The sequence below is a fragment of the Hylobates moloch genome, unplaced genomic scaffold, assembly GCF_009828535.3.
Source record: "Hylobates moloch isolate HMO894 unplaced genomic scaffold, HMol_V3 SCAFFOLD_14, whole genome shotgun sequence".
Classification (NCBI taxonomy): Eukaryota; Metazoa; Chordata; class Mammalia; order Primates; family Hylobatidae; genus Hylobates; species Hylobates moloch.
Window position 1 is genome coordinate 18649041 of NW_026652289.1, and position 24884 is coordinate 18673924.

Sequence of the window (24884 nt, forward strand, 5' to 3'; positions counted from 1 at the left end):
GGAGAGTGTCTAAACACTCAAGTCAGCACATATGCAATGCACAGAGACTGTTTGTATATTTCCAATAGGAGGGCTCTGTTCCTTGGATTAATATACATACACCCAGCCCTCTTAATAATTACATTTTTTAGAGTTTTACTTGTCCTACTTTATTAGTTACATGAAGCATATTTTTGTAATTTATCAAAGCCTCCAAACACTGAATAATTCTCTGGCCTTTTTTTCCCAGTTTTTCCATTGTCACTCATTCTCTTCCTGATAACCCCGCCTGGATCTAATCCTCAATCATTTTACCTACATTCTATCCTGGGATCTCTTTCTTTCCATCTAATTCCAGAACCACACCTGCCCTGTTAAAATCTCAAACTCTGATCAGTCTCACCATTTGTTTTCTATTTATTGATTCCCTTGAGGTTCAACATTGTCGGGGAGTATTTCATCAGCTTGCTGATTGGCACCACTTCAGCTTATTATTCAACCTCAGCTGCTCCTCAATATTCCTTGGCAAGTTATTTTTGCAAAAGCTAAATCATATGCTTTATCAAACTCCTAAAAATCTACTAGCATCAAACCACTCTCTCACATTTCATAGCTGTTCTGCTCTTACTTTTGGGGGGAAAAATTGAGTCCTTCATTTGTATGTTTACTCTCCCCAAACCCATTTCTTCACCCATCCTTCTTTTTGTCTTTCTTCACTCTATTACCTTCTAAGATTGACTTTATTTGTGTTATTTCTCTATAGTTATATCATTTTTTAATGTTTTTGTTTGTTTGTTTTCCTAACTGCCATTGCTTTGTTTCCTTAAAGCTCAGTTTGCTGTAGGCGGAGAAATGTGGCCCTGTCGGACACACTTGCCAGTCTCTGGGGATGTTATGATTATCACAATCAAAGAGGTGATGCTACCAGCATCCAGGGAAAAGGGCCATGAATGCTGGCAAGTGTCTTAGAAGGCACTCCCTAATGACTCTCTTACTTTGTAATTAATTCATTAAAATTATCATGTAAGTTTTGTTGGATTTAATTACAAATACATAATACACCTTAATTAAATATTTTCATAGAAAGGTAAAATAATTGTAAACATTAAAAAAAGAAGACACATATATTTATCAGGCAAAAACATTAACAGAAATACTTATTTTATGGCCTCTAATAACGTTTTAAATTACAAAAAGAGTCTTTGAGAAATAGAGATTTTCCTTCTTTTTGCTGTTGTTTCCCACTCTGCTTTCCTAGTCACCCTTCCCAATTTGCAGAATTATTTATTTGGCACTGTTGAACATAATCAGTTGAGAAAAACAAGAGCATGGTTTCTATCTCCAATTTGAGTTTTCCAGGCTCTGCTCTTGCCACATCCCTTCTCGTTTGAGTTAATCACAAGGGTGGGGAACACATACAATTCCCGACTTCAACAATTACTCCTTCTGCCTCACACCCATGGGAGAAGTCTTTACAGATAAAGTAATGATCTGCAGCACGTTAAATGTGCCTCTCTGACCAACCTTGGGAGGAGAAAACGACAGGAAGCAGTAACACTTGGGAGCACTTGTTCATTATAATGCTTTAATAAGTTGATATGCATTGGATTCTGTAAAATATATAAAAAAGAAAAAGATTATTATGGTTTAGCTTTTATATTAAAACCTAAGAAGGAAATAAGGAAAAGGGATCTTCTTGAACCAAAAATGTTGTTTATTGTTGTCATTGCTGTTCAAGAAAATCCCCTCAAATAGTTAATGCACCATGGTGTTTTTGAGAAAGATTGGGACATTTTTAAAGTTACTGTTCTGTAGAAGCATAGGTTATTAAATCCATTCAGTTTGGCAACATTTTGAGTGTGTTATTCTCTCTCATAGGCTCCGAGTGTTGTCTTGAAAATGCCTTTTCTAAGCATCTAAAATTATAAAAGCAGGAAAGCTTTAGCCAGCCTCTAAGCTTGAGCAGATTTCCAAAATCAATCTGTGATCTGTCCTTCTAAAGAACTGAACCTAGATTGCTAAATTCCAGCAAAAATTATACTTCTCCTTGTTTAATACTTTTCTACATTATGTTTCCCTTCAGAAACTGTTCTTTCAATAGAGGGTATTCACAAAACCATTTTTATTTATTTTGGCATTTTGTATTCATGTTGGTTGATTTTCCACATATATAGTTCAGCAATTTTTGCTTTAGGTTCCCATGAAAGTTTCCTATGATTGAACAATGGGTGAATAAAAACAAAATTGTGGGTTATTTTGCATATAGGTTAGACAAAACAAACCTTTTGCCAATAAATTGTTCTCTCGATTTTCATTTAACTCCTTGACTAAAATAAAACACATCTGAATGTTTAGGTTTCCTTCATAAACGTAGCTTGTGTTCATGTCATTAAAACAATCTCACCAGGCTTTGGTTAGAAATTTACATTCACAGTAGCAGTTGTTTAAAGACAAGAAGTAGAGGTGATATATTGAAGGCCATATATTGAATGCCACAAAGGGCATGGCAAGATCAAATGACTTGGATTGACAAAATAAGTATGTCAGATGCTAAATCATTTGTCCAGGTTGTTGATTATTTAGAGGTTGATGATGCTACTATTCAGGGTGCAGCCAAAATTCCTTGCCTTTTTTTCTTCATTTCATTCTCCACCACCACCCTCTACACTTCCCCGTTGCCATTTCACTCTTGCTACTTTGGAGTAAAATGGGATATCTTGGCATAAAGTTGCTTGCCGATGACTGTATCATTGAATTTTAAACAATTTATGTTCTACTTGTAGATCTGCAATCTCTATAGATAATTCATGTGTAAATTAGTAGATGGATTTTGTGGATTATCTGTCATGCTAAGAAAATGTAAATTGTACTAAAAGCATGAAAAAGTAATCTTATTTGGCAAGTAGTTCTATCATCTACATAAGGAATGCAAACCTTAAGTATCCTCTGCATAGAACATTAATTGAATGGTAAATACATTCACAAAACATATAAATCCAATGTTTTGACTGTTTCCCTAAGAGTGCTAAGACAACTTCTTGCCCATAATGCACTCCACACTGTTTAACTGACTGTTTGTTAGAAAACCCCATTGCAAAATGATATTCAATAAAGTCATGCAACTCTCTTCAAATATTTTTAGTCCCTGTATCTAATACCTACACCTAACTTTCTTATGTCAATGGACCAATTTAGTTTTAAATATATATAAAAATAACTTCCTGGCCAGGCGCAGTGGCTCAGGTCTGTAGTCCCAGCACTTTGGGAGGGCAAGGTGGGCAGATTGCTTGAGCTCAGTTCAAGACCAGCCTAGGCAACATGGTGAAACCTTGTCTCTACAAAAAAATACAAAAATTAGCTGGGTATAGTGGTGCGCACCTGTAGTCCCAGCTACTTGGGAAGCTGAGGTGGGAGGACTCCTTGAGCTTAGGAGGCAGAGGTTGCAGTGAGCCGAGATTGCACCACTGCACTCCAGCCTGGGTGACAGAGTGAGACTCTGTCTCAAAATAAATAAATTTCTTCATAGTTTTATCAATTATGACATGCTTTTCGGATCTTGAATCAAGTGTCTCCTCCATGGGGAAATTACACAGTTTTCTCTGACATTGTCCCCAATCTAAGCTAAGTGTCCCTCATATGGCCTGTCAACTATACAGGGAGCTTTTGGATGAAAGGGTATGTATCAGTCAAGTTTCAATCAGGGGACCAGAACCAGTAGGAGCTATATGTTAAAGGATTTATTTCAGTGAGTGGGCTTATATGATCGTGGAGGCTGATTAGGCAAGTCCAAAGTCCGTAGGCAGACCTTCAAGAAAGGAGACTGAAACTCTAGAGCATGAACTAAAGCTTCATTCCACAGGCAGGACTTATTATTATTCAGGGAAACCTCAGTTCTGGTACTAAGCCTTTTAACCGATTGAATCAGGCCCACCCAGATAACCTAGGATAATCTCCTTTACTTAAAGTCAACTGATGATAGACCTTAATCACATCTACAAAATATCTTCATAGCAACACCTAGATTGGTGTTTGATTAAAAATTGCTACTAGAGCCCAGCCAAGTTGACATAAAATTGATCATCATAGAGTCTATGTCTTTTTCCATCTTTTTATAATAGAAAATGTCAAAAATACAAAAGAGTGGGAAGAAACTTAGAAAAAAACACCAACATGCTCCCTACCTAGAATTGAAATCTATTAACACTTTAACAAATTTGCTCTGTGTGTCTGTGTGTGCATATTTGCATGTACTTTTGAAAACCTTTGAAATATGTTGCACACAAATATCCCTATGTCTCTAAAAACTTTAACATCCATAGCCTAAAAATAGTACATTCTTTTTCATAACCACAATTACGTTAACATCTCCTACCAAAAATTAAATAATCCTAGAAAAATCATCAAAAATTAGTTTATATTCAAAATCGTTCCAAAACAAGGAAAGCAAAAGTGAAGAAATGAAGGAAGGGAAAAATAGAGAAAGCCATAAAGAGGAAATCCTGACGTTTCCTTCTAAGATTTAAGGTCAGATGGGATACATGTTTTTAAAACATTCCTTATCTTATCATCTTGGGTATCTAAGTTCAGTGTTGGGCAAGCTGGGTGTGGAGTACATCTAACAAAGAAACGGGATGATGCCTCCAAACCCTTCTCACATCTCTGAATTTTATAAGCGGCAAATTGTTAATATATTATATCTAAATCCAAGATGTGCACTGTAATATTTGATTCTTTGGATATTCTGCATTTATTTAACTGCAATCCATTTGCTAGGAATCCATTGTTAGTGCCTTATCATATACCAAGCAGTGCAGATAATGTGTGAGATGATTATATTTTACTTGGTTTAATTATTTTTATATCAATAAGTGCTACAAATTCATCCTTACATCATCTACTTCAAGAGCAGAATTATTGTAGAAAACAGAGTTTTTTTTAAAGTAATTTGGATTAAGTGGGATTTTTAAAATATCATTCCTGTATTAATGCCAATTTGAAAGGGTGAGAATATTTGGATTATTTTTATCGACAATATAAATATGTTGTATATAGCACTGAAAGTAATTTGTATTCGATTTATAATTATATTAATCCTTCATTCAAAAACAAATCACTGAATGACTAGCGAGTTGCTTAATAGATTTCAAAATTGTTGTAACACATGGTCCTTGTGATGAAGAAGAGTAGGCAAAATATTAGGTAAAGAGAAACGGAAAGATTGGATAAATAAAAACATGTAAAGTTTGGTGACTAAAAAGCACATTTTTGTATCCACTGAACTGTTTCAGTGCCTTTCTTCACTTAACCTTAATCCTCATAAACCATCACAGACTTTCAAGCCATGAGTTAGGTGTTACTTGGTTAACAATACTCCATCTGGTTTTCCCAGAATTTTGAGAAGAAGTAAAACTTGGGCATTCCTTTAAAGATAACAACTTTATACGTGACAAAATTCATTTTCCCCTCCATTCATTTAATTCCACAAAATGTTTACCTACTTACCCATTATACGAATCAAGTTTCAAATAGGATTTGGGGAAGGATTACTTCAAAGAATGTTTTCTGAGATATTTTAAAATGGTAATTGATGATATGAGTATTTGCTTAGCTAGAGCAGTTCTTTAGCTGTGGAGAACATCCTGTTCTTTGGAAGTAGTTTCACTATATAGCAAATGCTTAAGAAAATAGGAAAAAAAATAAACACTCAGAAAATTACTAACCTTGTATGACTGCAAGTCAACCTTGAAATTTTGTGGTGGGAGACATACAAAGAAACAGAATTTTGTTTGCCTCTTTCAAAATTTGAAATGTTTATTGCATTTGTTAGAAATTCACATTGAGGCAAAAGAGACCTCCCTTGAGTTTCTGTCTGGTCTTTGCACAATAAATTATGACCGGAAACACGGCCATTAGCAGCATTGGCATAGTGTAGAGACTTTTCCAAAGGCTGTAAATGCCGAGCCACGCTGTCCCCACTACAAAATCACACTGTCTCACAGCCTGTATGGAGCTGAATTTATGGAGTTCTTTCTCGTCAGAATGTGGGGAAAGCTTAAGAACTAGATGTGTGGGTAAGAAAAGGTGAGAAAAGATGTCCTTGATAGGACAGAGCTATGAAACAATCACTTTAACTTAAAATACAGTATATATTACTTTAGTGTTAAGTATGCTACTTATGGGGCTTATATGGGTCCCAAAGTTTCTGAATTCAGATCCCAGGCTAATGTTAAAGCAGTTGCAATTACTTTGATAATTTTTGACTTCTACTTCCTCAATCTTTTGCCATATTATATGCCTCTTGGTCTTCAAAGAGAACTGTAATAGAATCCGTTTAACCCAAATATGTCCCACATACAGCTCAAAAGGCTTCTTAGTTTCGAAATTGTCACAGTCTTACAAGGATTTTGTACAGAGCTACATTTCCCATTTAAAGACGTTTTCTAGGTCTAACCTAATCCACTGACTGATGATTTTCACATACTAATTAACAAGAATAATTTCAGTCATTTGCAGTATGTGATCTCTCAAGCCCCTTTGGTCAAAAGCTTAGTTACCTCTTTTTCATTTTATCATTATTATTATTTTTAATAGAGACAGAGTCTCACTGTGTTGCCCAGACTGGTCTTAAACACTTGGGCTCAATCAATCCTCCCACATTGCCTCCCAAAGTGCTGGAATTACAGGCATGAGCCACCACACTGTCCCTTAGTTACTTCTTTTTTTTTTTTTTTTTTTTTTTTGTGAAATATTTGTGCCGTGTGCACGTAGTGTTGTTGTTATTGTTGTTGTTCTGGGTGTGTGTGTGACTGTTCCTTAAGGAATGGAACCTTCTAAACCTGCAATAAAAAGTTTCAATTACTCTACACAGTGGAAGCATTTGAAATATATTTACAAAATTATTTATCCTAGTAACTATAATTGTCCTAATGGGCTTCACATAAAGGTTATTTCATTTTATCAAACAATCATTTCTTGTTGGATCATAAGAGAAAGAATATTTTTACATATTTTGAAGCCGTATTTGGTTTTTGGTATTTTCTCTATCGGAAAAAATGTAGTCAGTGAATTATGTCATGAGTAAAAGAAAGTTTGGTGCCAAGCACCATCTTATTATAAATTCCAATATTTTTCATTCTGCTTTGCCATTCATGGCCAAGAAGAAATTCCTTTGCCATGAAAAGCAAATAAATGTAGGTGAAAACTGAAGGATAAGAATGAGGAATCTAATACAAGGTATTAAAAAGTTAATAATTTGGATTTTCTACATATGGAGTATGAAATAACTGTACTATAAGTTGTTAGGATTACAGCTATTAATAAAAGTTGAAAAAATTGGAGCAGTAGTAATTTTATCTCTAAAAGCATTCCAGTAGGAACTCTAAATTCTGAGGGGCTCAGTGTCCCAGTGTCTCTTCTCTGTCTGTACTCCCTTTCTCCGGCTAATCTCATTTATCTCATGTCTCATGTCTTAAATGCAATCCACCAATGAGACCCTCATTAATAACAACCTCTTGCCTGAACTTCAGAAATGTACATCACCTACCTATGTGGCACTTTGACTTAATTGTAACAAGCATATCAACTTGACCTTGTCACCTACTCACCATTTCCCCCTGCCTTGATAAATGTTATCATCATCTGCTCAGTTATTTATCCAAATGCTTAGATGTCATTAATCCTCATTCCTTTTTTCTTTTCATTTTCACTTTTAATCCGTAGGCAAATCTGCAGGCACTTTTACTACAATATATATGCTAACTGTTCACTACTCCCCACTATCATTGCTGTAGCACAAGTCTGGGTGTTTGTTTTGTTTACCCATAGATCCTTACTGGACTTCCTGCTCCAAAATCCAAATAGCATGATTTTCCAAAAATTCAAAATAGATAATGATGTCTCCTTACTTAGAACCTTCAATAGCTTTCCATTTTGCTTATAATATACACCTCTTACAATGACCAGTCTCTAAAGGATCTGGCCCCTACCTGCCTCTCTGATTACACATTATACCACTTTTCTTTGCTCACTGCAGCCACATTGACCTTTTTCCAGGTTATTGAGTGTATCCGATTGGCTTTGCAGTGGTTGATTTCTCTTGTCATCTCCACTTGGGTAATTCCATGATAAATTAAAATCTCAGTTTAAATTTAAATCCCTCTTACAGCCGGCTTTATTTACATAGTTTGGAGGTGCCCAATGATTACTTTTTGGTTAAATTATCCTCTTTCATTTTTATGATAATAGGTACCACTACTTAAAAGTATCTTATTTATGCATTTATTTCTTTATTTCCTGTCTCCCCTTGTATGGAATAACACATTGCCCTTTTTTGGGCCAATCTAATTGGATAGACTCTTACCAACTCAAGAATGTCAGGTATGGAGAATATTTTGAAAGTCCATACCTATACTTTCTTTTTTTTTTTTTTTTTGAGACAGAGTCTCGCTCTGTCGCCCAGGCTGGAGTGCAGTGGCACGATCTCGGCTCACTGCAAGCTCTGCCTCCTGGGTTCATGCCATTCTCCTGCCTCAGCCTCCCGAGTAGCTGGGACTACAGGCACCCACCACCACGCTGGGCTAATTTTTTGTATTTTTAGTAGAGATGGGGTTTCACCATGGTCTCGATCTCCTGATCTCGTGATCCGCTGGCCTCGGCCTCCCAAAGTGCTGGGATTACAGGCGTGAGCCACCTCGCCCGGCCTCTACTTTCTTCACCTATAAAAGATGAGGAAATTCCCTTTAACTATCTCACTGGGTTCTTGTGTGTAACAAAACAGATAAGAAAGATGAAAATAGTGTTGAATAACAAAATTTCTATACAATGAAAAATATTATTATTCTCATTAGGTATGGGCCTGGGTAACATCACGGATAATGGGAAGACTTTTCCTATTAGAGTATTTTATCATAAACTCAGTACTGTAGAACTCTGTGTCCATCATCACTTAATAATTTATCTAAACTATTACGTGTATTGCTACATGAAACTTTTTTTACCCCTATAGCCAGCTGACCTCAAGTCAATGCTTAGAATCACCACTCAAATGATAACCCTTAAAGATGTTGAAATGACTCCACATATTCTATGAAGCATGATCTCACTGAAAGATAAGGCAGTCAAGAGCTTGTTTTCCTGTGCTTTCTCCCTCAAACATGTCTTCACAATCAACCTCACACTGATAAGAAATTCCCAGCACCAACAGAGAGCACATGGAGACAGCTACTGTCCTTAAACATCATCTCCTTCTACATAAATGAATAAAAACTCCACAAACACAAATAATAATGAAGCTATCATGTCAGCAATAGGTCTTTTGTAGACTGATTTCTACAATGAAATCTAGACAATTAGCCTGTCAACTTTTTTTCAGATCTCTCTTATTATAACATAGATTGAATAATTTCAGACAGTCAGAATTGGTTCTTAATACTGACCTTCGTAAGTTGAAATTCCAAGAATGTGAAACAGCTGCCATTTACAGAGATAAGCCTATAAAGCTTTATAAAGCTATAAAGCTGAGAGATTTCAATGTCAAAAAATTGGGCTGCTATTAGCAACAATTTAAAAGTTCTGAGCTTTATTAAGTAAACTGAAGAATAAGACATAAATAGAGAATACAAACAGATACTAATCACCACACTCAGCCTAGCCTTGTGGCCATCGATGATCTTGGATATATTCTACATAATGATATCTGTGTATAAGGAAAAAGTAGTAATATATATATTCCTGCCACACTCATTATTTCGTAAACACATTAGATATATTTTTTGTTTAGATTATCTTATCTCCCATACTTAGAAGTCAAGTGCCAATTTTTTTCTTGCTCTATTCTTCAGTTTCCAAAATTACACTAAGATTACTTAGAATTTTTGACTTCCTGCAATGCATTTTTTTAATCTGCTACACAAATCACTTTAAAATAAAGATAATAATGAAAGAAAGTTGGCGCCACAACTGAGCCCTCAGTATGTGACAAGTATAAATCAGTGGGGACAGTAGTCAGAGCAGCTTTATAAGCACATATCACGTGCTGACCTTGCATTCCCTCGATTCTATTTCTGCTACTTCCAGTTCCTATTTGAAAAAATTGAAAATCCTGCAGTTGTGCCAGTGTTTATTTTGGTGGTTGGCAATCAAGTAAAATACATTTAACAAGGAAAATGAAAAGTGAGTTTTGTATTATTGGCTCAACTATTCAATCTTGCAGAGATGTATTATATTTTTCTTTGAACACCTTGAATGCTTTGGTTTGGTTTTGAAAAGTGGGAGAAAAAAATAGGAGGCCCCAAATATTACTAAGGAGTTTTATTTCAAAATCCTAAAATTTAGAGATTGAACAAGCTATGAAATGTATAGGAAGAAAAAATAATACTTAGTTGAAATCTTAGTTCTATACATAGTGGATTAATTGTAAAAGTGTCTCCAATTATTTCCTTTCTGGTACACATACCTTTTGAATGTGAGTTTTCATAAGGCAACCTCTCACACCTGCAAGTGTGTGCTGGAGTCTTGATCCAGTTCTCAAAAATGTACTGGCCTTGTGACTTGCTCTGTCCTATAGAATGCAGAAGATGTGATGCTAGCCCAGTTTCAAGTTAAGAACTGAAAAGGTCTCATCTAATTTTGCCCATTCTTTTAAAACCTTACCAGTGCCAATGCCATGTGCAAAAGTTCATACTAGCATGACAGAGAATAAGAAACCTAGTAGCAGGCAAGCTTATTGTCCTCAGCCAAGCAAAGCCACCTTGCTTCCCCTAATGCTGGAGAAAGCACATATTCATTGACTGCTCAATTCAGAAGTACAAAAGGACATATCTGAAGGGTCATTGCAAGGTTCAGAATTCCTCATGGAGTGGCCAAGGCTTCTGTTGCAGAAGCGTCACACACAGTTCAACTCTGCCTAATCATACTCCTTCCACTTCCTTCCAGGTGTTGTTCTTGAGAGCACTCCCTTATAAATACCAAGTAAACGCAAATCTCTATTTTTGCATATGATTTCTAGAACACAGGAAGACAAACTTAGATGCCAAGAATAGACTTAAAAAATAGACTATAAAGAGAAATTTGCATCTGTATAATTGGCCAGATGGCTGATAGGTGGAGCACGGATAGCTCCCAGTAGGAAGTACTAGTGCAATTGTTAAACTTTCATTGATGGAAGGAAGTACATGAATGAGTGCAGCATGATTTCAGAGTTCATGGAAGGTAATAACTATAAGGCTCATAAAATGGATTGATTTTTGCTGGGCACTCAATATTTTAGAAAATGAAAACAAAAGCTGAATGTGATTAATTCATTAATTTATAGCTAAGTGTGAGAGTCAGAAGGCATTTTAGCAGCACATAAAGAGATCCTCATTTCCTATAGCCATAAGGCAGAAATAGTTGAGGATCAAGCCCACAATTTTATTATAAAAATAGCAGATCTAAAAAGAAGGTTGTATCCAGGTGCAGTGGTGTGTGCCTGTCATTTCAGCTACTTGGAAGGCTGAGGCACAAGAATTGCTTAAACCTGGGAGGCGGAGGTTGAAGTGAACTGATATCATGCCTCTGCACTCCAGCCTGGGTGATGGAGTGAGACTCTTTCTCAAATATAAAATAAAATAAAAATAAAATAAAGGTTGAATTCTCAAAATCAGCAACTCCGTTAAGTCATATCATTGTCCTTATTCAAGAGGCGGTAGACCTTATAAGTTGATATAGGGATATGAAGGCCAATGCCTTGAAAATTGTGAGTCCCCAGATTATTCTGAACACTTTGGCCCTGCAGAAATGCTACACTCTTCCCACGTGAAGGCCAGGTAATACCCCTACACTGGGAGCACAGCCATATCCACTTGCTTACACATTATCTATGGCTGCTGTCACACTACAACAGTAGAGTTGAATACTTGAGATGCAAACACTCTATGTCTCTCAAATTCTAATATATTTGCTCTCTGGGGAACAAAGTATAAAGATCTATGTATGACATTTTAATACCCACAAGAGAACATTCACAAAGAAGAAGCACTAACAGTGCAGATTTAACAGCAGCTTGTTGACATCAGCCAGCATCGCATCTATGCTCAGACACCCTTTTGCTGCAGCACAGACTCAAGCACAGGGTAGCCATGGTAGTGGAGATGGAGCCATGCAGGGCCTGACACCATGGAATCCCACTCAATAAGGTTGATCTGGCTACTTCTCTAGTAAAATTCCCAACCCTTAGCAACTGAGATCAACTGTCAGTCTCTAATATGGCACCTTAAGAAAACCAACCAGGCATTTGGTAGTAAGTTGCTACCCTTGGACTTCTGCTCTAAAAGGGACATGATTCACCTTGATTATATTTTAGGTATTGGCTTCCTGTTCCCAACTTCAAGACCTAAGCCAGTTACACTACCACAAAGTTTACTAAATATTTGAGCCATCACACAGGATTCTGCTTACAGTCTCTTCAGATAAAGGGAATCATTTTACACAAATTAACATAAAAGAAGGAGAATACAACCACAAAGTATATGGGTTTTATATACTGTATTCCACGACGTGCCAGCAACTGTTAGCTGATGGAGCAAATAAATGGCCTTTTCTTTTTTTGAGCTATAGCAAGGTAGAATTGACAAATAAAAAATTGTATATATTTGGCTGGGTGCGGTGGCTCACGCCTGTAATCCAAGAACTTTGAGAGGCAGAATCGGGCGGGTCATGAGGTCAGGAGATTGAGAACATCCTGGCCAACATGGTAAAACCTGTCTCTACTAAAAATACAAAAATTAGCTGGGCATGGTGGTGCGCGCCTGGAGTCCCAGCTACTTGGGAGGCTGAGGCAGGAGGATTGCTTGAACCTGGGAGGCGGAGGTTGCAGTGAGCTAAGATCTTGCCACTGCACTCCAGCCTGGTGACAGAGGGAGACCCTGTGTCAAAAAAAAAAAAAAATTGTATATATTCAAGGTGTACAATATGTACCCCTGGGTTATTAATCTCATGTTTTAGGATTATAAAATCTAGAATTATGTAGATGAAATAATTCAACATGGTTTTTCAGATGATGTGGCAAAAACTGTACATCTATATGCAAAAATAAATGTGAATCACACCTTGCACCGCATGCAGAAATTATAAAACATCTCCAAGGAGATGTCCAGAAAAAAAATCCCAAGAGACAAACTTGGGTTACGTTTAGACTCAACATCCAGCAACATGAATCCTAAAAGGAAAATTAAATATATTAGCATTCAACAAAATTAAAAAAAAAAGAACGATTTGCTCTTTGAATGACACTGTTAAAAAAAAAACAAAGAAAAAGTCACAGTCTGGTAGAAAATATTTCAAAACATATATATATATATAATGAAAGTCTGTTACTAAAAATATATTTAAAAATTTCACAACTGAATAATAATAAAAAATTAAAAATGGGCAAAATATAAAACTTTATCCAAGGAAATATGTGGACGCACATTAACATATGAAATGATTCTATACATCATTTTTATTTAGGGAAATGCAAATTAAGACCACAATGTGGTAGCAAACATCTGTTAGAATGGCTTTAAAACAAAACTGGCTGTATCAAGTTGTGGTGAGCATGCAAAGCAATTGGAAATCTCAGACAATGCTAGTGGTAATGCAAAACGACACAGGTATTTTTGAAAATGACGCAGCTACTTTTGAAAATACTTTGATGCTTTCTCATAAAGTTAAACATCTATTCAGCATACAACACAGCAATCCCACTCCTAGGTAGATATAAAAGAGAATTGAAAGCATATGTTTGTATAAATATCTATACACCCATGCTTATACCAGTCTTGCTCCTAATTACCCAAATTAAAGCCAAATGTCCATCAATAAGGAAAAGATTTATACAAATTATGGTACATCTAAACAATGGAATAAAAAACAGCAATGCAACAACGTTAATGATTCACAAAGGTATTAGACTAATTGAAATAAACCAGAAGCAAATGGTAGTACATACAGTATGATTTCACTCATATCACATTTTGGAAAAGGCAAAACTATATGGACAGAAAACAGACCATTGTTTGTCAAGGGCTGAATATGGGAGAAAGAATTGATCACAAACTTGCATAAGGGAATTTTTTTAGATGATGGAAATGTTCTATGTCTTAAATGTAATGATGATTTCTTGACTATATGCATTTATCAGAATGCATAGAACTGTACAACCGAAAGGAATGCATTTGTCTATGTGTAAATTATATCCCAATACATGTAAATTAATTTAGTAGCACAAGAAGAACTTAGGACAATTTCTGGCACAAGTAAGTGTCCAAGAAACACTAGCTGCTATTGTTATCATCATCACCATTATTGAAATGACAAAAACAGTTTTAATAAGTGAATAATAAGTCACAAAAATAATAAGTTACAGTTTTTATAATATAGGATGAGACAGTAATACAAATTTATTCAATTTCATAGTCAAATATTTAAATGGTCAAATGAATAACACTATAAAAGCATAAATAAGCTAAATCTCAAATCTGCATTTAGAAATAACAGTGAATATTACATAGTTTTTTTTTTTTTACAGTATTCTAACTAAATTTTCAAACGAGATTAAAAGTGTCTGTGCATTCATTTATTCATGCAATATTTATTGACCATTAACCATGTGTAAGTCCTATGCTATGCACTGGGACTATTAGTGCTATGACCCTGAACTAAATCTATTAGTTTAGAAATTATCAATAATAATTTTACTCTTACATAATCTAGTGTATTGTGTAATCAAACATGTAATAGCAGTTAAGTCAAAAATATTCAGAAAGAAAACCAGGGTCAAACTGAAGACTGAATGTATGTTTATAATTTTTAAAGGAGAATTTTTCTGTGCTATATAGCTGGTGGAAGTCAAGTCAGCTGGAACAATTGAAGATAAAGTATGTATGTAAATACTGTTAAAGTTAGGAAAAACACTAATGAAAAAGTTTAATGGAAAGTTGGGATCTAGTTATGTTTGAATAAAGAATGTTTCAGTTACTATGGCTACATAACAAATTATCTCAAATCTAGTATTTAAAAAAAATACTATTTTACTAGTATTGGATTCTAGTAAATTACTGTCATGGATTCTGAGGTTCAGCATGGCTTGCGTCTTCTCCACGATACCTAGGGTTATACTTGGAAAGGCTTGCTGGCTGGAGGCTGGAATCTTCAGAAGGTATCTTTCCTCACATGTGTGGTTGTTGACGCAGGTTGTTGGCTGAAACCTAAAGCAAACTGTGCATTAGAACTCCTAAAGTGGCCTCTTCTTGTCTAATTCATGTCTTAATAATAGTCGTAAACTCAGTAATAGCTTTTCTAAAACCCCAATTTAAAAATGGGCAAAACGTTAGTTTATTTAGAAATATTTTTACTTAGAAGTTTATTTAGAGGAATCTGGACCCCTGGATGACTGGGAAGAGCACCTCTGAAGGCTGAATGACTGCATTGAACTTGCTGGAGTAAGGATAAATTTTACTCTCCACTGACATCCAGAGGGGGTGTTTTTGGAGAGGAAGATTTGGACTTCTTTCTAGCATGGTGGCTGACAGCAAACATCCTCAGAGAACAAAGTGAATATGCCTAGCATTTTTATAACCAGACCTTGGAAATGTCATGGCGTCATTTTAGCTTATTCTATTGGTTGAAGTAGTCACAAAAATCTACTCTGCTGAAACAGGTGGGGTTGGGGGTGGCAGCACATTACCATGGGCAATGGAAGGAAAGTCAAGATCACATTAACAAGAGCATGAAGGATGGGCCATTTTGGAAGATGCAATCTTCCACAAAACATGAATATTTGTCATCGGATTATATGAATATTGATATAATTAGCAATTGGTGGATCTCCTTTTGGAAATGTAGTAATTGACATCAGAGCTAAGTGAACATTACAAAATTGGCCTTAAATATTTAGGTCCCCAGCTTAGTCAGGAGTCTCATTAATCATTTTCATTCTATAGGAAAGTTTGCCATTAATGTTCAGCTTATATAAGCAAAAGCAGATATTTATAGATAGCCAGAACCGCACTGTTTAGCAGACATGCATTCATAACGTTATGTGCTAAGCACTAACTACACCTAGTAAAGACATCATGTTTTCCATATAAAACTACTATATTAAGTACTCTGCTAGTATGAGTATTTTCTTTTACCACACAATGACTTGTATTTTACTTTCGGAGAAAATTTTTCTCAGCTTACAAAATGTTAGTTGGATATTTACCACTTTTATTACCTTCATGGAAGTCCAGCTAGGCTAATATGCCTTTTGAAGAATGAGCTAAGATGAAGCATTTGATAAATTTCTTACAGCTATTGTTTTCCTTGACATTATTTTTATGAGATGGTATTAAACATTACAAAATATCAGTTTACAATGACTGGAAAATCCAATTCCCTTAATAGTGAAGAAGGTAAAATCTTCCAAAGAGTATTACATATCTCCAAGCACAATATACATTGATAGATATACAGCATGCATTTTCCTTAATATAGACAAAATTCAGCATGTTGTGGCAATAAAATAGGAATACCAAATGTCTCTTTTGCCAGTATCCTTTCTTGAGGTGGCTACGGTCCCATTCCCGTTTCTCTTTGAAAGAACTAAATTCAACATACACCTAATAGAGTGGTGGTTACTCATAAATCTGTTTTATATTCCAGAGTGTTGGAGAAGTGGGGAGAAAGAGTAGTTTTGGCTGATGGGATGTTGGTAGAAAAAATGTAAGTTATCTCATTAAAGGTCCTTCTTCTCCTGTTTGATGTCCAAATGCAAGGGATTTGTAGAAGACTTCAGGACTCCAGATGACTCTGAAATATTTAGCAACAGTAGAAGATAGTACATAAGAGGAGCTTGGAACTTCAGCTCACCGCAGGGAAGAGCACCGCTGAAGTCTGAGTATATCTTCACTGAACTTGATGGAGCAAGAATAAATTTTACTCTCCACTAACATCTAGGGGGTTGTATTTTACAGCAATTGCCACCATGATCAATATAGCTGGTATTGTGAGACAGAAGGTAAAGTTTGAACAAGTTTATAGCCTCAGTGCAAGTAGCTGAAGAACAAAACCACTAACTCCATGTGAAGAAGGATATCAAGATTTTTTAAAAACAATAAAAAATGATGGTGTTGTAGACCTAGTTACGCATCATATAAAATCCTCCCAGACCTACCAGCTTATGTATTCATCCTATCTTTGATCTTGGCCCTTGCCTATTTTCTAAGAGACAGACATAACGATAACTCAGGGACTTCCCAAGTCCAGACTACTCCCCCTGCTCTACCACCAGTAGAAGTTTGGCACCCTCATGCAATGCACTGGCTGACAAGGAAAGTCTTACCTTCACATGGTCATGCTGGACCCACGGGATATCTGCTTCTTCTGGCTACCCAGAGGGGCCAAATTACACATCCTCTATGTGAAATGTGAATGAGTTAATGCTCCATGGGGCACACTTATACCAATGAGAAACCAATGAGAAACAGAATATGAGATTTTCTCTTTCTACAAAATCTTAGAAATGAAATAAGAAAAAATAGTTCACCTAAATTAAGCAAACATTTTCCTATAAAGCACCCACATTTTCTTGCAAATAAATATGTTAACCTGGAGAAATGTCACTAACATGTAAAATTAACTTCTCAATTAATAAAGGACAATTTTGATGTATTTCTAGCACTTTCAAGCTAGAAATAATGTGAATAGTTTTAAACTGAAGTGTTTTACACTTTAGTTTTACAGTTTTACAGTTCTGGTAAATATTTGGCTTTTGTGATTTTAAGTTACTGTTGTAACTCTGAAGCCATATTTTGATTTAATCCTGAAAGGTTTCAAAAAGAAATCATGGAATACAAAACTTGTATAGAGTAACTCTTTTGTGTTAAACAAATAAATGCAACGTTAAAAAATTTTGCATTGGACAAAAGTGAAGCAGTTTAGCTTACACAAATAAAACACAGCTGAATGATGATCAGTGTATTCTTCTATATGTTATTGTATCTTCAACCTCACCAGACTTTTGGCTGATAGTCACAACAATGTGTCCTATACTTCATATTACCTGTTTTGATGTTTGTTTTCACTACAACTAACCATAAACACTTCAAGTTAGAGACTGTTATTGATATTATTTCTCTTTTTAATTATTAATGTTATGTGAAGTAACAAGTATATAGTAGGGAATCAATAAGGATTAGAGAAATTAAGAGGAAAAATACACATTTGAAGCTAAAATAAAATAGAAAGGAAGTATTATGGAAGATATTTTAAGGATTTGTCATTTCATTGATTAAGATTTCTTTTTTTCCTCATTGTATAGTATCAAAGATCTTTCAAAAATTACAGGGATATCAACATAGAAGAACATATTTAGAAACATCACATCATGATTCCAAAATATTGTCTTTACTTTTAAGATTTTTAAAAAATATCTGTAACATAAACTTCCGTGGGAATGGGATCACTTAAGGATAAGGAACTTTGGATTGCTGCAGAGCCATAAATTACAAATTCCAACCAGTTGACAGATTGAACTTTGAAGAAAAAGAAAAATGCAAACTCAAAAGTTTAAAATGTAAACATGTTGCCCAAAACCATTAAAAAGTCAGTTTGCATGATACTCTCAAGGCTGTTTTTTAAAAAGGCTATTTGTTAAGTAAAGACAGTATTGTTCACCCTTTGAAGCTGATTCTCAAGGAGAAGGGGTGCCCTTGTGTTACTCACTATGAAAATAAAAATGAAAATAAAAATATAAGGTTTTATTTCATGCTTAGAGTTGTCCTAGGCCTGTGCTAATGCTTTCTACTGCTTTATTTCTAAAATTTTGTATATGAAGCTATTGCTATAGGAAATCTTTTTTTTTTTTTCTTAAGACTTTAATGCCTGGTAATCACACTATTGTAGAATTACTTCTCTATAAGGACCTTATCAGTAGGATTTAGTAGGCAATTCAAGAAGATAGCAAGGCATGAAAAGATTTGGAATTTTTTCTGGCTATGAGATAATCAATATGTTCTATAAAATTCTGGGAATGATATCATTTTGGAACTACTTGCTCTGTGGTTGTTATTGAGTAATTTTATAATCTGACTTTTAGACAAATCACCACATTCATTTATTGATACAAGATTTAGTTGTGGAGTCCTTGTTTTACACATGACAGCATGCTAGTGGGCTCGTCTGTTGGTTGAGGGGAGAGTAAGTTACAGACCTGGACATTAAGCGACCTGCAGTTTCATAGAGGAGATGACACATGAGTCCAATTACAAAGACACTGTAGGAAGTTCTAAGAGTCTCACTCAAGGCTCTCACGTCTGCTCTTCTTCTTCTACACATTTGTCTTTTCCTCTCTCATCGTTCAAAATTTCATCACCCATCCAGGATAGCGTCAGAAGTTTCAGACAAATACATTCAATTTTTAACTACAATTTTCCTTTTTTCAAGTTACTCTGTTAATCTTCTTCCACTGGAACTCTTTGTCCACTTCTCTTGAACTTATATCTCATTGGATCTCTTTACTTTTTCTGTACCCACTATTCTTTTCTCCTTATTTTTCAACCAACCAAGCTTAGATTTCATGACCAATCTTTAATTACTTGGAGAATATTTGATCTCTCAGAATTCTGCTCTTTCAAGAACTCTGGCAAAACCCCAAACCAGTTCATACCCACTTTCTTTTTGCCAGCACCTGTAAAGCTAAGCGTTGCACATAGGTATCAATATGAAGTTACCTATTTCAAACTCAACAGAGTTCAAGTAAGTTGATTATATTACATAATTTTTCTACTAGGTAGCCTAGAGCCCCTTCAAATTCATCTTGTTCAAAAATAACACTCTCCCTGGGAGAATATTTCCCCGTGTATGTTCTCATTTTATGTCAACCCCATCTACCTAATTACCTAAGCCAGAAATCTATGTGTCATTCTTGATTGCATTGTCTCCCTTATTTGGCAATTTTAATCAACCATAAGGTTGAATCAATTCTGGTAGACGTATCCATCTCCTTTTCTAAAACTGCACTGTTACCTCTTGGTCAAGCCGTCATCATCTTTTGCATAGGTCATTGGAACAAACTCTTAATTCACCTCCTTGCTTACAGTCTGCTTTCTTGCCAATACTTTCTATATGTTGAGTCCTCAGTAACATTTGGAAAATGCAAATCTGATAATTACTTCCATGTGCTAAAAAGAATTTAATACTTTCCCATCCCATTTAGGAAAATGTTGCATCTCAAGAACACTTACAAGCACTGTATTCTTTGGCCACACATATGTATTCAGTATAATTTCTTATTGCTGTCTCCTCCTTTTGCAGTCTATATCTGGCAATGCTGAATTTTTTTTAAATTTAACTTCTTGGACTATACTGCATCATTTCTTGCTTCTGAAATTTTTCTTTAGCTTTCTATTTGACTAGACAGTGCTTTCTTCTTCTCTTTTTTTAACTAAATGCTATTTACCCTTTCGACTCATTAAAGTTTTCTTGAAACATATGGTCTTCATATCATTATACCAAACACACTTCCAAATTCTTACTTAATAGCCACATAATCCACTAGACCATTGGCTCTGTGAAGGCAGAAAGTACATCTAATCTGTCTCGGCCTCTGTTTTCTGGGATTTACAGGGTGTTCAGTGAATATACTGAAAGAATGAATGATGAAGAAATTCTTACGAGGAAGTTCTATTCATATGACAGCAAGGTTGGAAAAGTGGGTTAATACCTTTTAATGATAGCAGTGTAATCAAAGGCATTAAATACTACAAACATTAAAGAATAGTATAGAATGTTATTAAGAATGATATACCAACAAATTTGACAAAATAAAACAAATAGACAACTTTCTTGAAAAATACAATTTATCAAAATTGACAATAAGAAAGAAAATCTGAGTAATCCTAATCTCCATTAAGGCAATTAAATTTGTCGCCATAAAGAAAGTTCCACGCCGAGATAGTTGTACTGGTAAATTCTGTCTAAAACTAAATAATTAAAATCAAGGTTATACACACTGTTTCAGAAAAAAAAGAGGAGGAGGGACTATCATTATATAAGATCAGGCTAATACTACGTGAAAAGGTGAAAAATACCTTAAAGAAAAAGAAAATTACAGACCAATGTCAGCCATAATTGTACTGTTATGAGTTGAATTGTGTTCTACTAAAACGCATGTTAGAATTCTAACCTCCAGTGCTTAAATAGATCTCAAGGGATTTATTCTGAGTAAAAAACAATCGAAAAATATTACAGACTTCAATATTCTATTAATACAACATTCTTTTCTTTTTTAATAGCTTTAATTATTTTTGAATTATAATTATATATAATTATAGGAGACACAGTCATGCATATATCATATACAGTATGAGATGATTGAATCAAATAAGTTAATACATCTAGCACTTTAAATACTCATTATTTACTCCTCCTATTTAACTTCAACTTGGATCTTTTGACTGACATATCATCATTCTTCCTTTCACTCTTATCCCTGCCTCACCTCCAGGCTCTGGTAACCGCTTTTCTATTCTCTGCTTCTATAGTTAGATTGTTTTAGTTTTGCATATAAGTGAGAACACGCAGTTTTTCTCTTCTGTACTTGGCTTATTTCACTTTGCATGATGTCTTCCAGGTTCACCTATGTTGTTGCAAATGACAGAACTTCCTTCATCGAGGCTGAGTAGTATTCCATTGTTTATAAATACAACGTTTTCTTTATCCATTCATCTGCTGATGGACACAGGTTGATTCCATGTCTATTATAAACAATACTATGATGAACATGGGGAATGCAGATATCTTTTAGATATACCGAATTCAAGTCTTTAGAATATATACCCAGAAGTGGGATTTCTGGATCAAATAGTAAAATTTGTTCTCCATTTTTAATAATTTTGTCATTTTAAGAATGCCATATTTTTAGTTTTTTGAAGAATTTCTATTATGGAAAACTGTATAGAGGTTCCTTAAAAAACTAAAAATACAACACTATGGACATGAAGAACACATTTTTGTTTTCCAGGGTTTAGGGATCTTGGAGGTGGAAGGGGATGGATGAGACTATAAAGAGGTTGCACTGTACAGATCTTTGTGTTATCTTGATTGGAGTGGTCGTCATGCCAATCCATATAGTGATAAAATGAAAATACCCTATACACACATTGTATTAATGTCAATTTTCTGTCTTTTTTTATTGTATAGAGAGTTCTGTAAGATGTAACCTTTGGAAGAAACTCTATGTAAGTTACATGGGACTTCTCTGTACTATCTTCCCAACTTCTAATGAATCTGTAATTATTTCAAAACTAAAAAGGTAAAAGTAGTATTTATTGCAAAGAGCCAGTATTTTAATTTATCGTGAATGAATACTGTGGAAAAATATGATCAAAATAAATTACTAGAAAACTAAAATTAAAGATACAGAAACTGCAAACTCTTTTTTTAGAATCAGGAATATCTCTCCATTTTTATAAATATGAGAACAAATATGGTATATGAAGAAAATAATTTCTGAAAGACTATATATTTTTATTAAGAGTATACACATAGCCATTAATATTGAGAATTGCTAATATACTATTTGTCTTTCTACAATCTCAGCTAAACAAAATGTATAAGTGAAATGTGATTTCATGTAATGAAAACTTATATGCGCCCTTTGAGAATACTTTGTATAAACACATTTAAATATTTTGATACGAATAAATGCAAACAGTTCATTTCTTCCCTGTTAACATATCTAGCTAGGTTTTATTCACAACATTCATTTATTCATAATTATCTGCATTATTTCTAGATTCCTGTTTTAGTGACACTCATTGAGCCCAAAACAATCTGTGGAGTTGTATTGTTAGAAAGAGAACAAGAGCCTTTAAAGTAATTTCATCTAGCTCACCATATATATTTTTAACTGATATCCAAAAATGAAGTAAGTGATGATGTGCTTTCAAAACACATCTCCAGTGATTCCACCAGTAGCTAGTTGTATAAATTTATCCTTATTATTAAATTTGAATTATCTTTCAATGAGAAGGGTTTTCAGATCCATGCATTTCTTATGTGTGAAACATTTTTGGTAAAAAATATAAAATTCCAAACCCTTGATTAAATGTTTGGTGACAACATTTTGCAGGTGTTCAATAACAACATTAACACCTAACTCACTGGTAATTGTTATTAGCCTGCCATAAAACCAGATTCCATAAATTCTCAAAGTTTTATTTTCTGTCATTGAAAAACTTGTTTTATTTTTACAATACCTAAAAATATTAATATCATTAAATACATACTATATTCCATATATAAACTGTAAAACTAGATTCCATAAATTCTCAAAGTTTCATTTTCTGTCATTGAAAAACTTGTTCTATTTCTACAATACCTAAAAATATTAATATCATTAAATACACAAAAAATTTCAGATAAACAAGTAACCCTGGCTATCACTGAACAGCTTTAAATTGTTGGACCAAACTGGTTTCTTAAGAAGTGAAACATTAAAAGTTTGTCCAATAATTGACGTGCTTTCCACAGAACTTTTGCTCTCCATGAACTGCATGGCTCTTTATGAAATAATTTGAGTTTATAATCAGCTTCCATATTATTACTTGATATGTAAAATAATCTCGAATTTAATGTATTGACATTTACTTAACTCACAAAATGTTACCATGCCATCAGTGACTTTTTAAAGCTGACATTTAATGCCATGCAAGACTTTTTTGATAAAGAAAACTGTGTTGATTTGCATTTTAATAAAAGCACCATATCTGGGTAACCATTCAAGAATGTTTTCTGTAATAAATATTATGCCACAGAAACATGCACACGGAACAGAATCTCTAAACTACACCAGTTGACAGTTCATATCACAGATTTCAGATCTCGTCAGTTTACATGAGTGATGAAGAAAAAAGTTCCATAATATCAATATAATGTTGAAAATGGACTACACTAAAAGAGTTGCCATATTAGCAGTATCAGTGCATTAGTCTAATCACAATGAAAAACACTTTACTAGTTTTAATCGTTCAATGAGTTGGTCTTCTAGATCATCACTCAGCTCCTGAGTATACAGTGTTACTGCAAAGTGGTATTTGATTGACTTCGTAATACAGATTCACCCTGCATTTCCAAACAAGTGTCTTTGATACCATACTTCACCGTCTCAGCAATTGTATACATTTTCTTTAGTCTTAGCAACCCAAAGTGCTGTTTTACAATAAGACATATAGCATCAATATTCATATGTGAAATGCTGAGCATCTGCTTCTGTAGGCTTTTCAATTAAATACTCTTATACAAAGAATGTGGTTTTGAACACTTTTATTTGTATCTTTTATGTAAATACCACATAGGTGTTCATTGTTTCATCCCTTCACTATGCAATGCAACTCCACAAATGATGCACAATAGTTTTAGCATAGTATCATCAATTATGGTTAGAAAACTGATCTCAATATGCTAGGATACGTACTTCTAAGTAAAACAAGTATGAACGCTTTTTGGTCTTTAGCTTTTCCCTACTGTTTTTCTTCACCATTATTTAACCTAAAATGTCTGTAGCTGAGAATCTACGCCTTCTTGTAACAAGCCCAGAGAAACTTATTTCTCTCTGTGTTAATTGGCATTAAATAATGTAAATTGTATTTTCTTAGTATAACCAATAATGTTACATTATAATTTGAAAAACAGGCATCATTGAAAAGTAAAGTGCACCTAAAAATTTTTTGAAGCATACAAAGGCTTACATTTTCTCAAAATTTTACACACACTTGGCTTATAGTGCACAAACTAACCTTAAAGTGTCTATTTGTTGCTATGTGATTCTACTACATATGACTGGCATACAGCTTAGATCATATGTGATCCACAACAGTTAACTGTACTATACCCTGGTCAGA

At 34.5% G+C, this 24884-nt stretch overlaps 1 long non-coding RNA gene across 1 annotated transcript in view; it reads right to left on the reverse strand.

Moving 5' to 3' along the window:
* Nucleotides 1-24884, reverse strand: part of LOC131381239 (uncharacterized) — an 85796-nt gene that overhangs the window by 23081 nt on the left and 37831 nt on the right. Inside the window, exons 2-3 of the long non-coding RNA XR_009209857.1 lie at nucleotides 15106-15206; nucleotides 1504-1589 (exon numbers count right to left, since the gene is read on the reverse strand). This is a non-coding gene — a long non-coding RNA (uncharacterized LOC131381239). The remainder of the gene's footprint in view (nucleotides 1-1503; nucleotides 1590-15105; nucleotides 15207-24884) is intronic.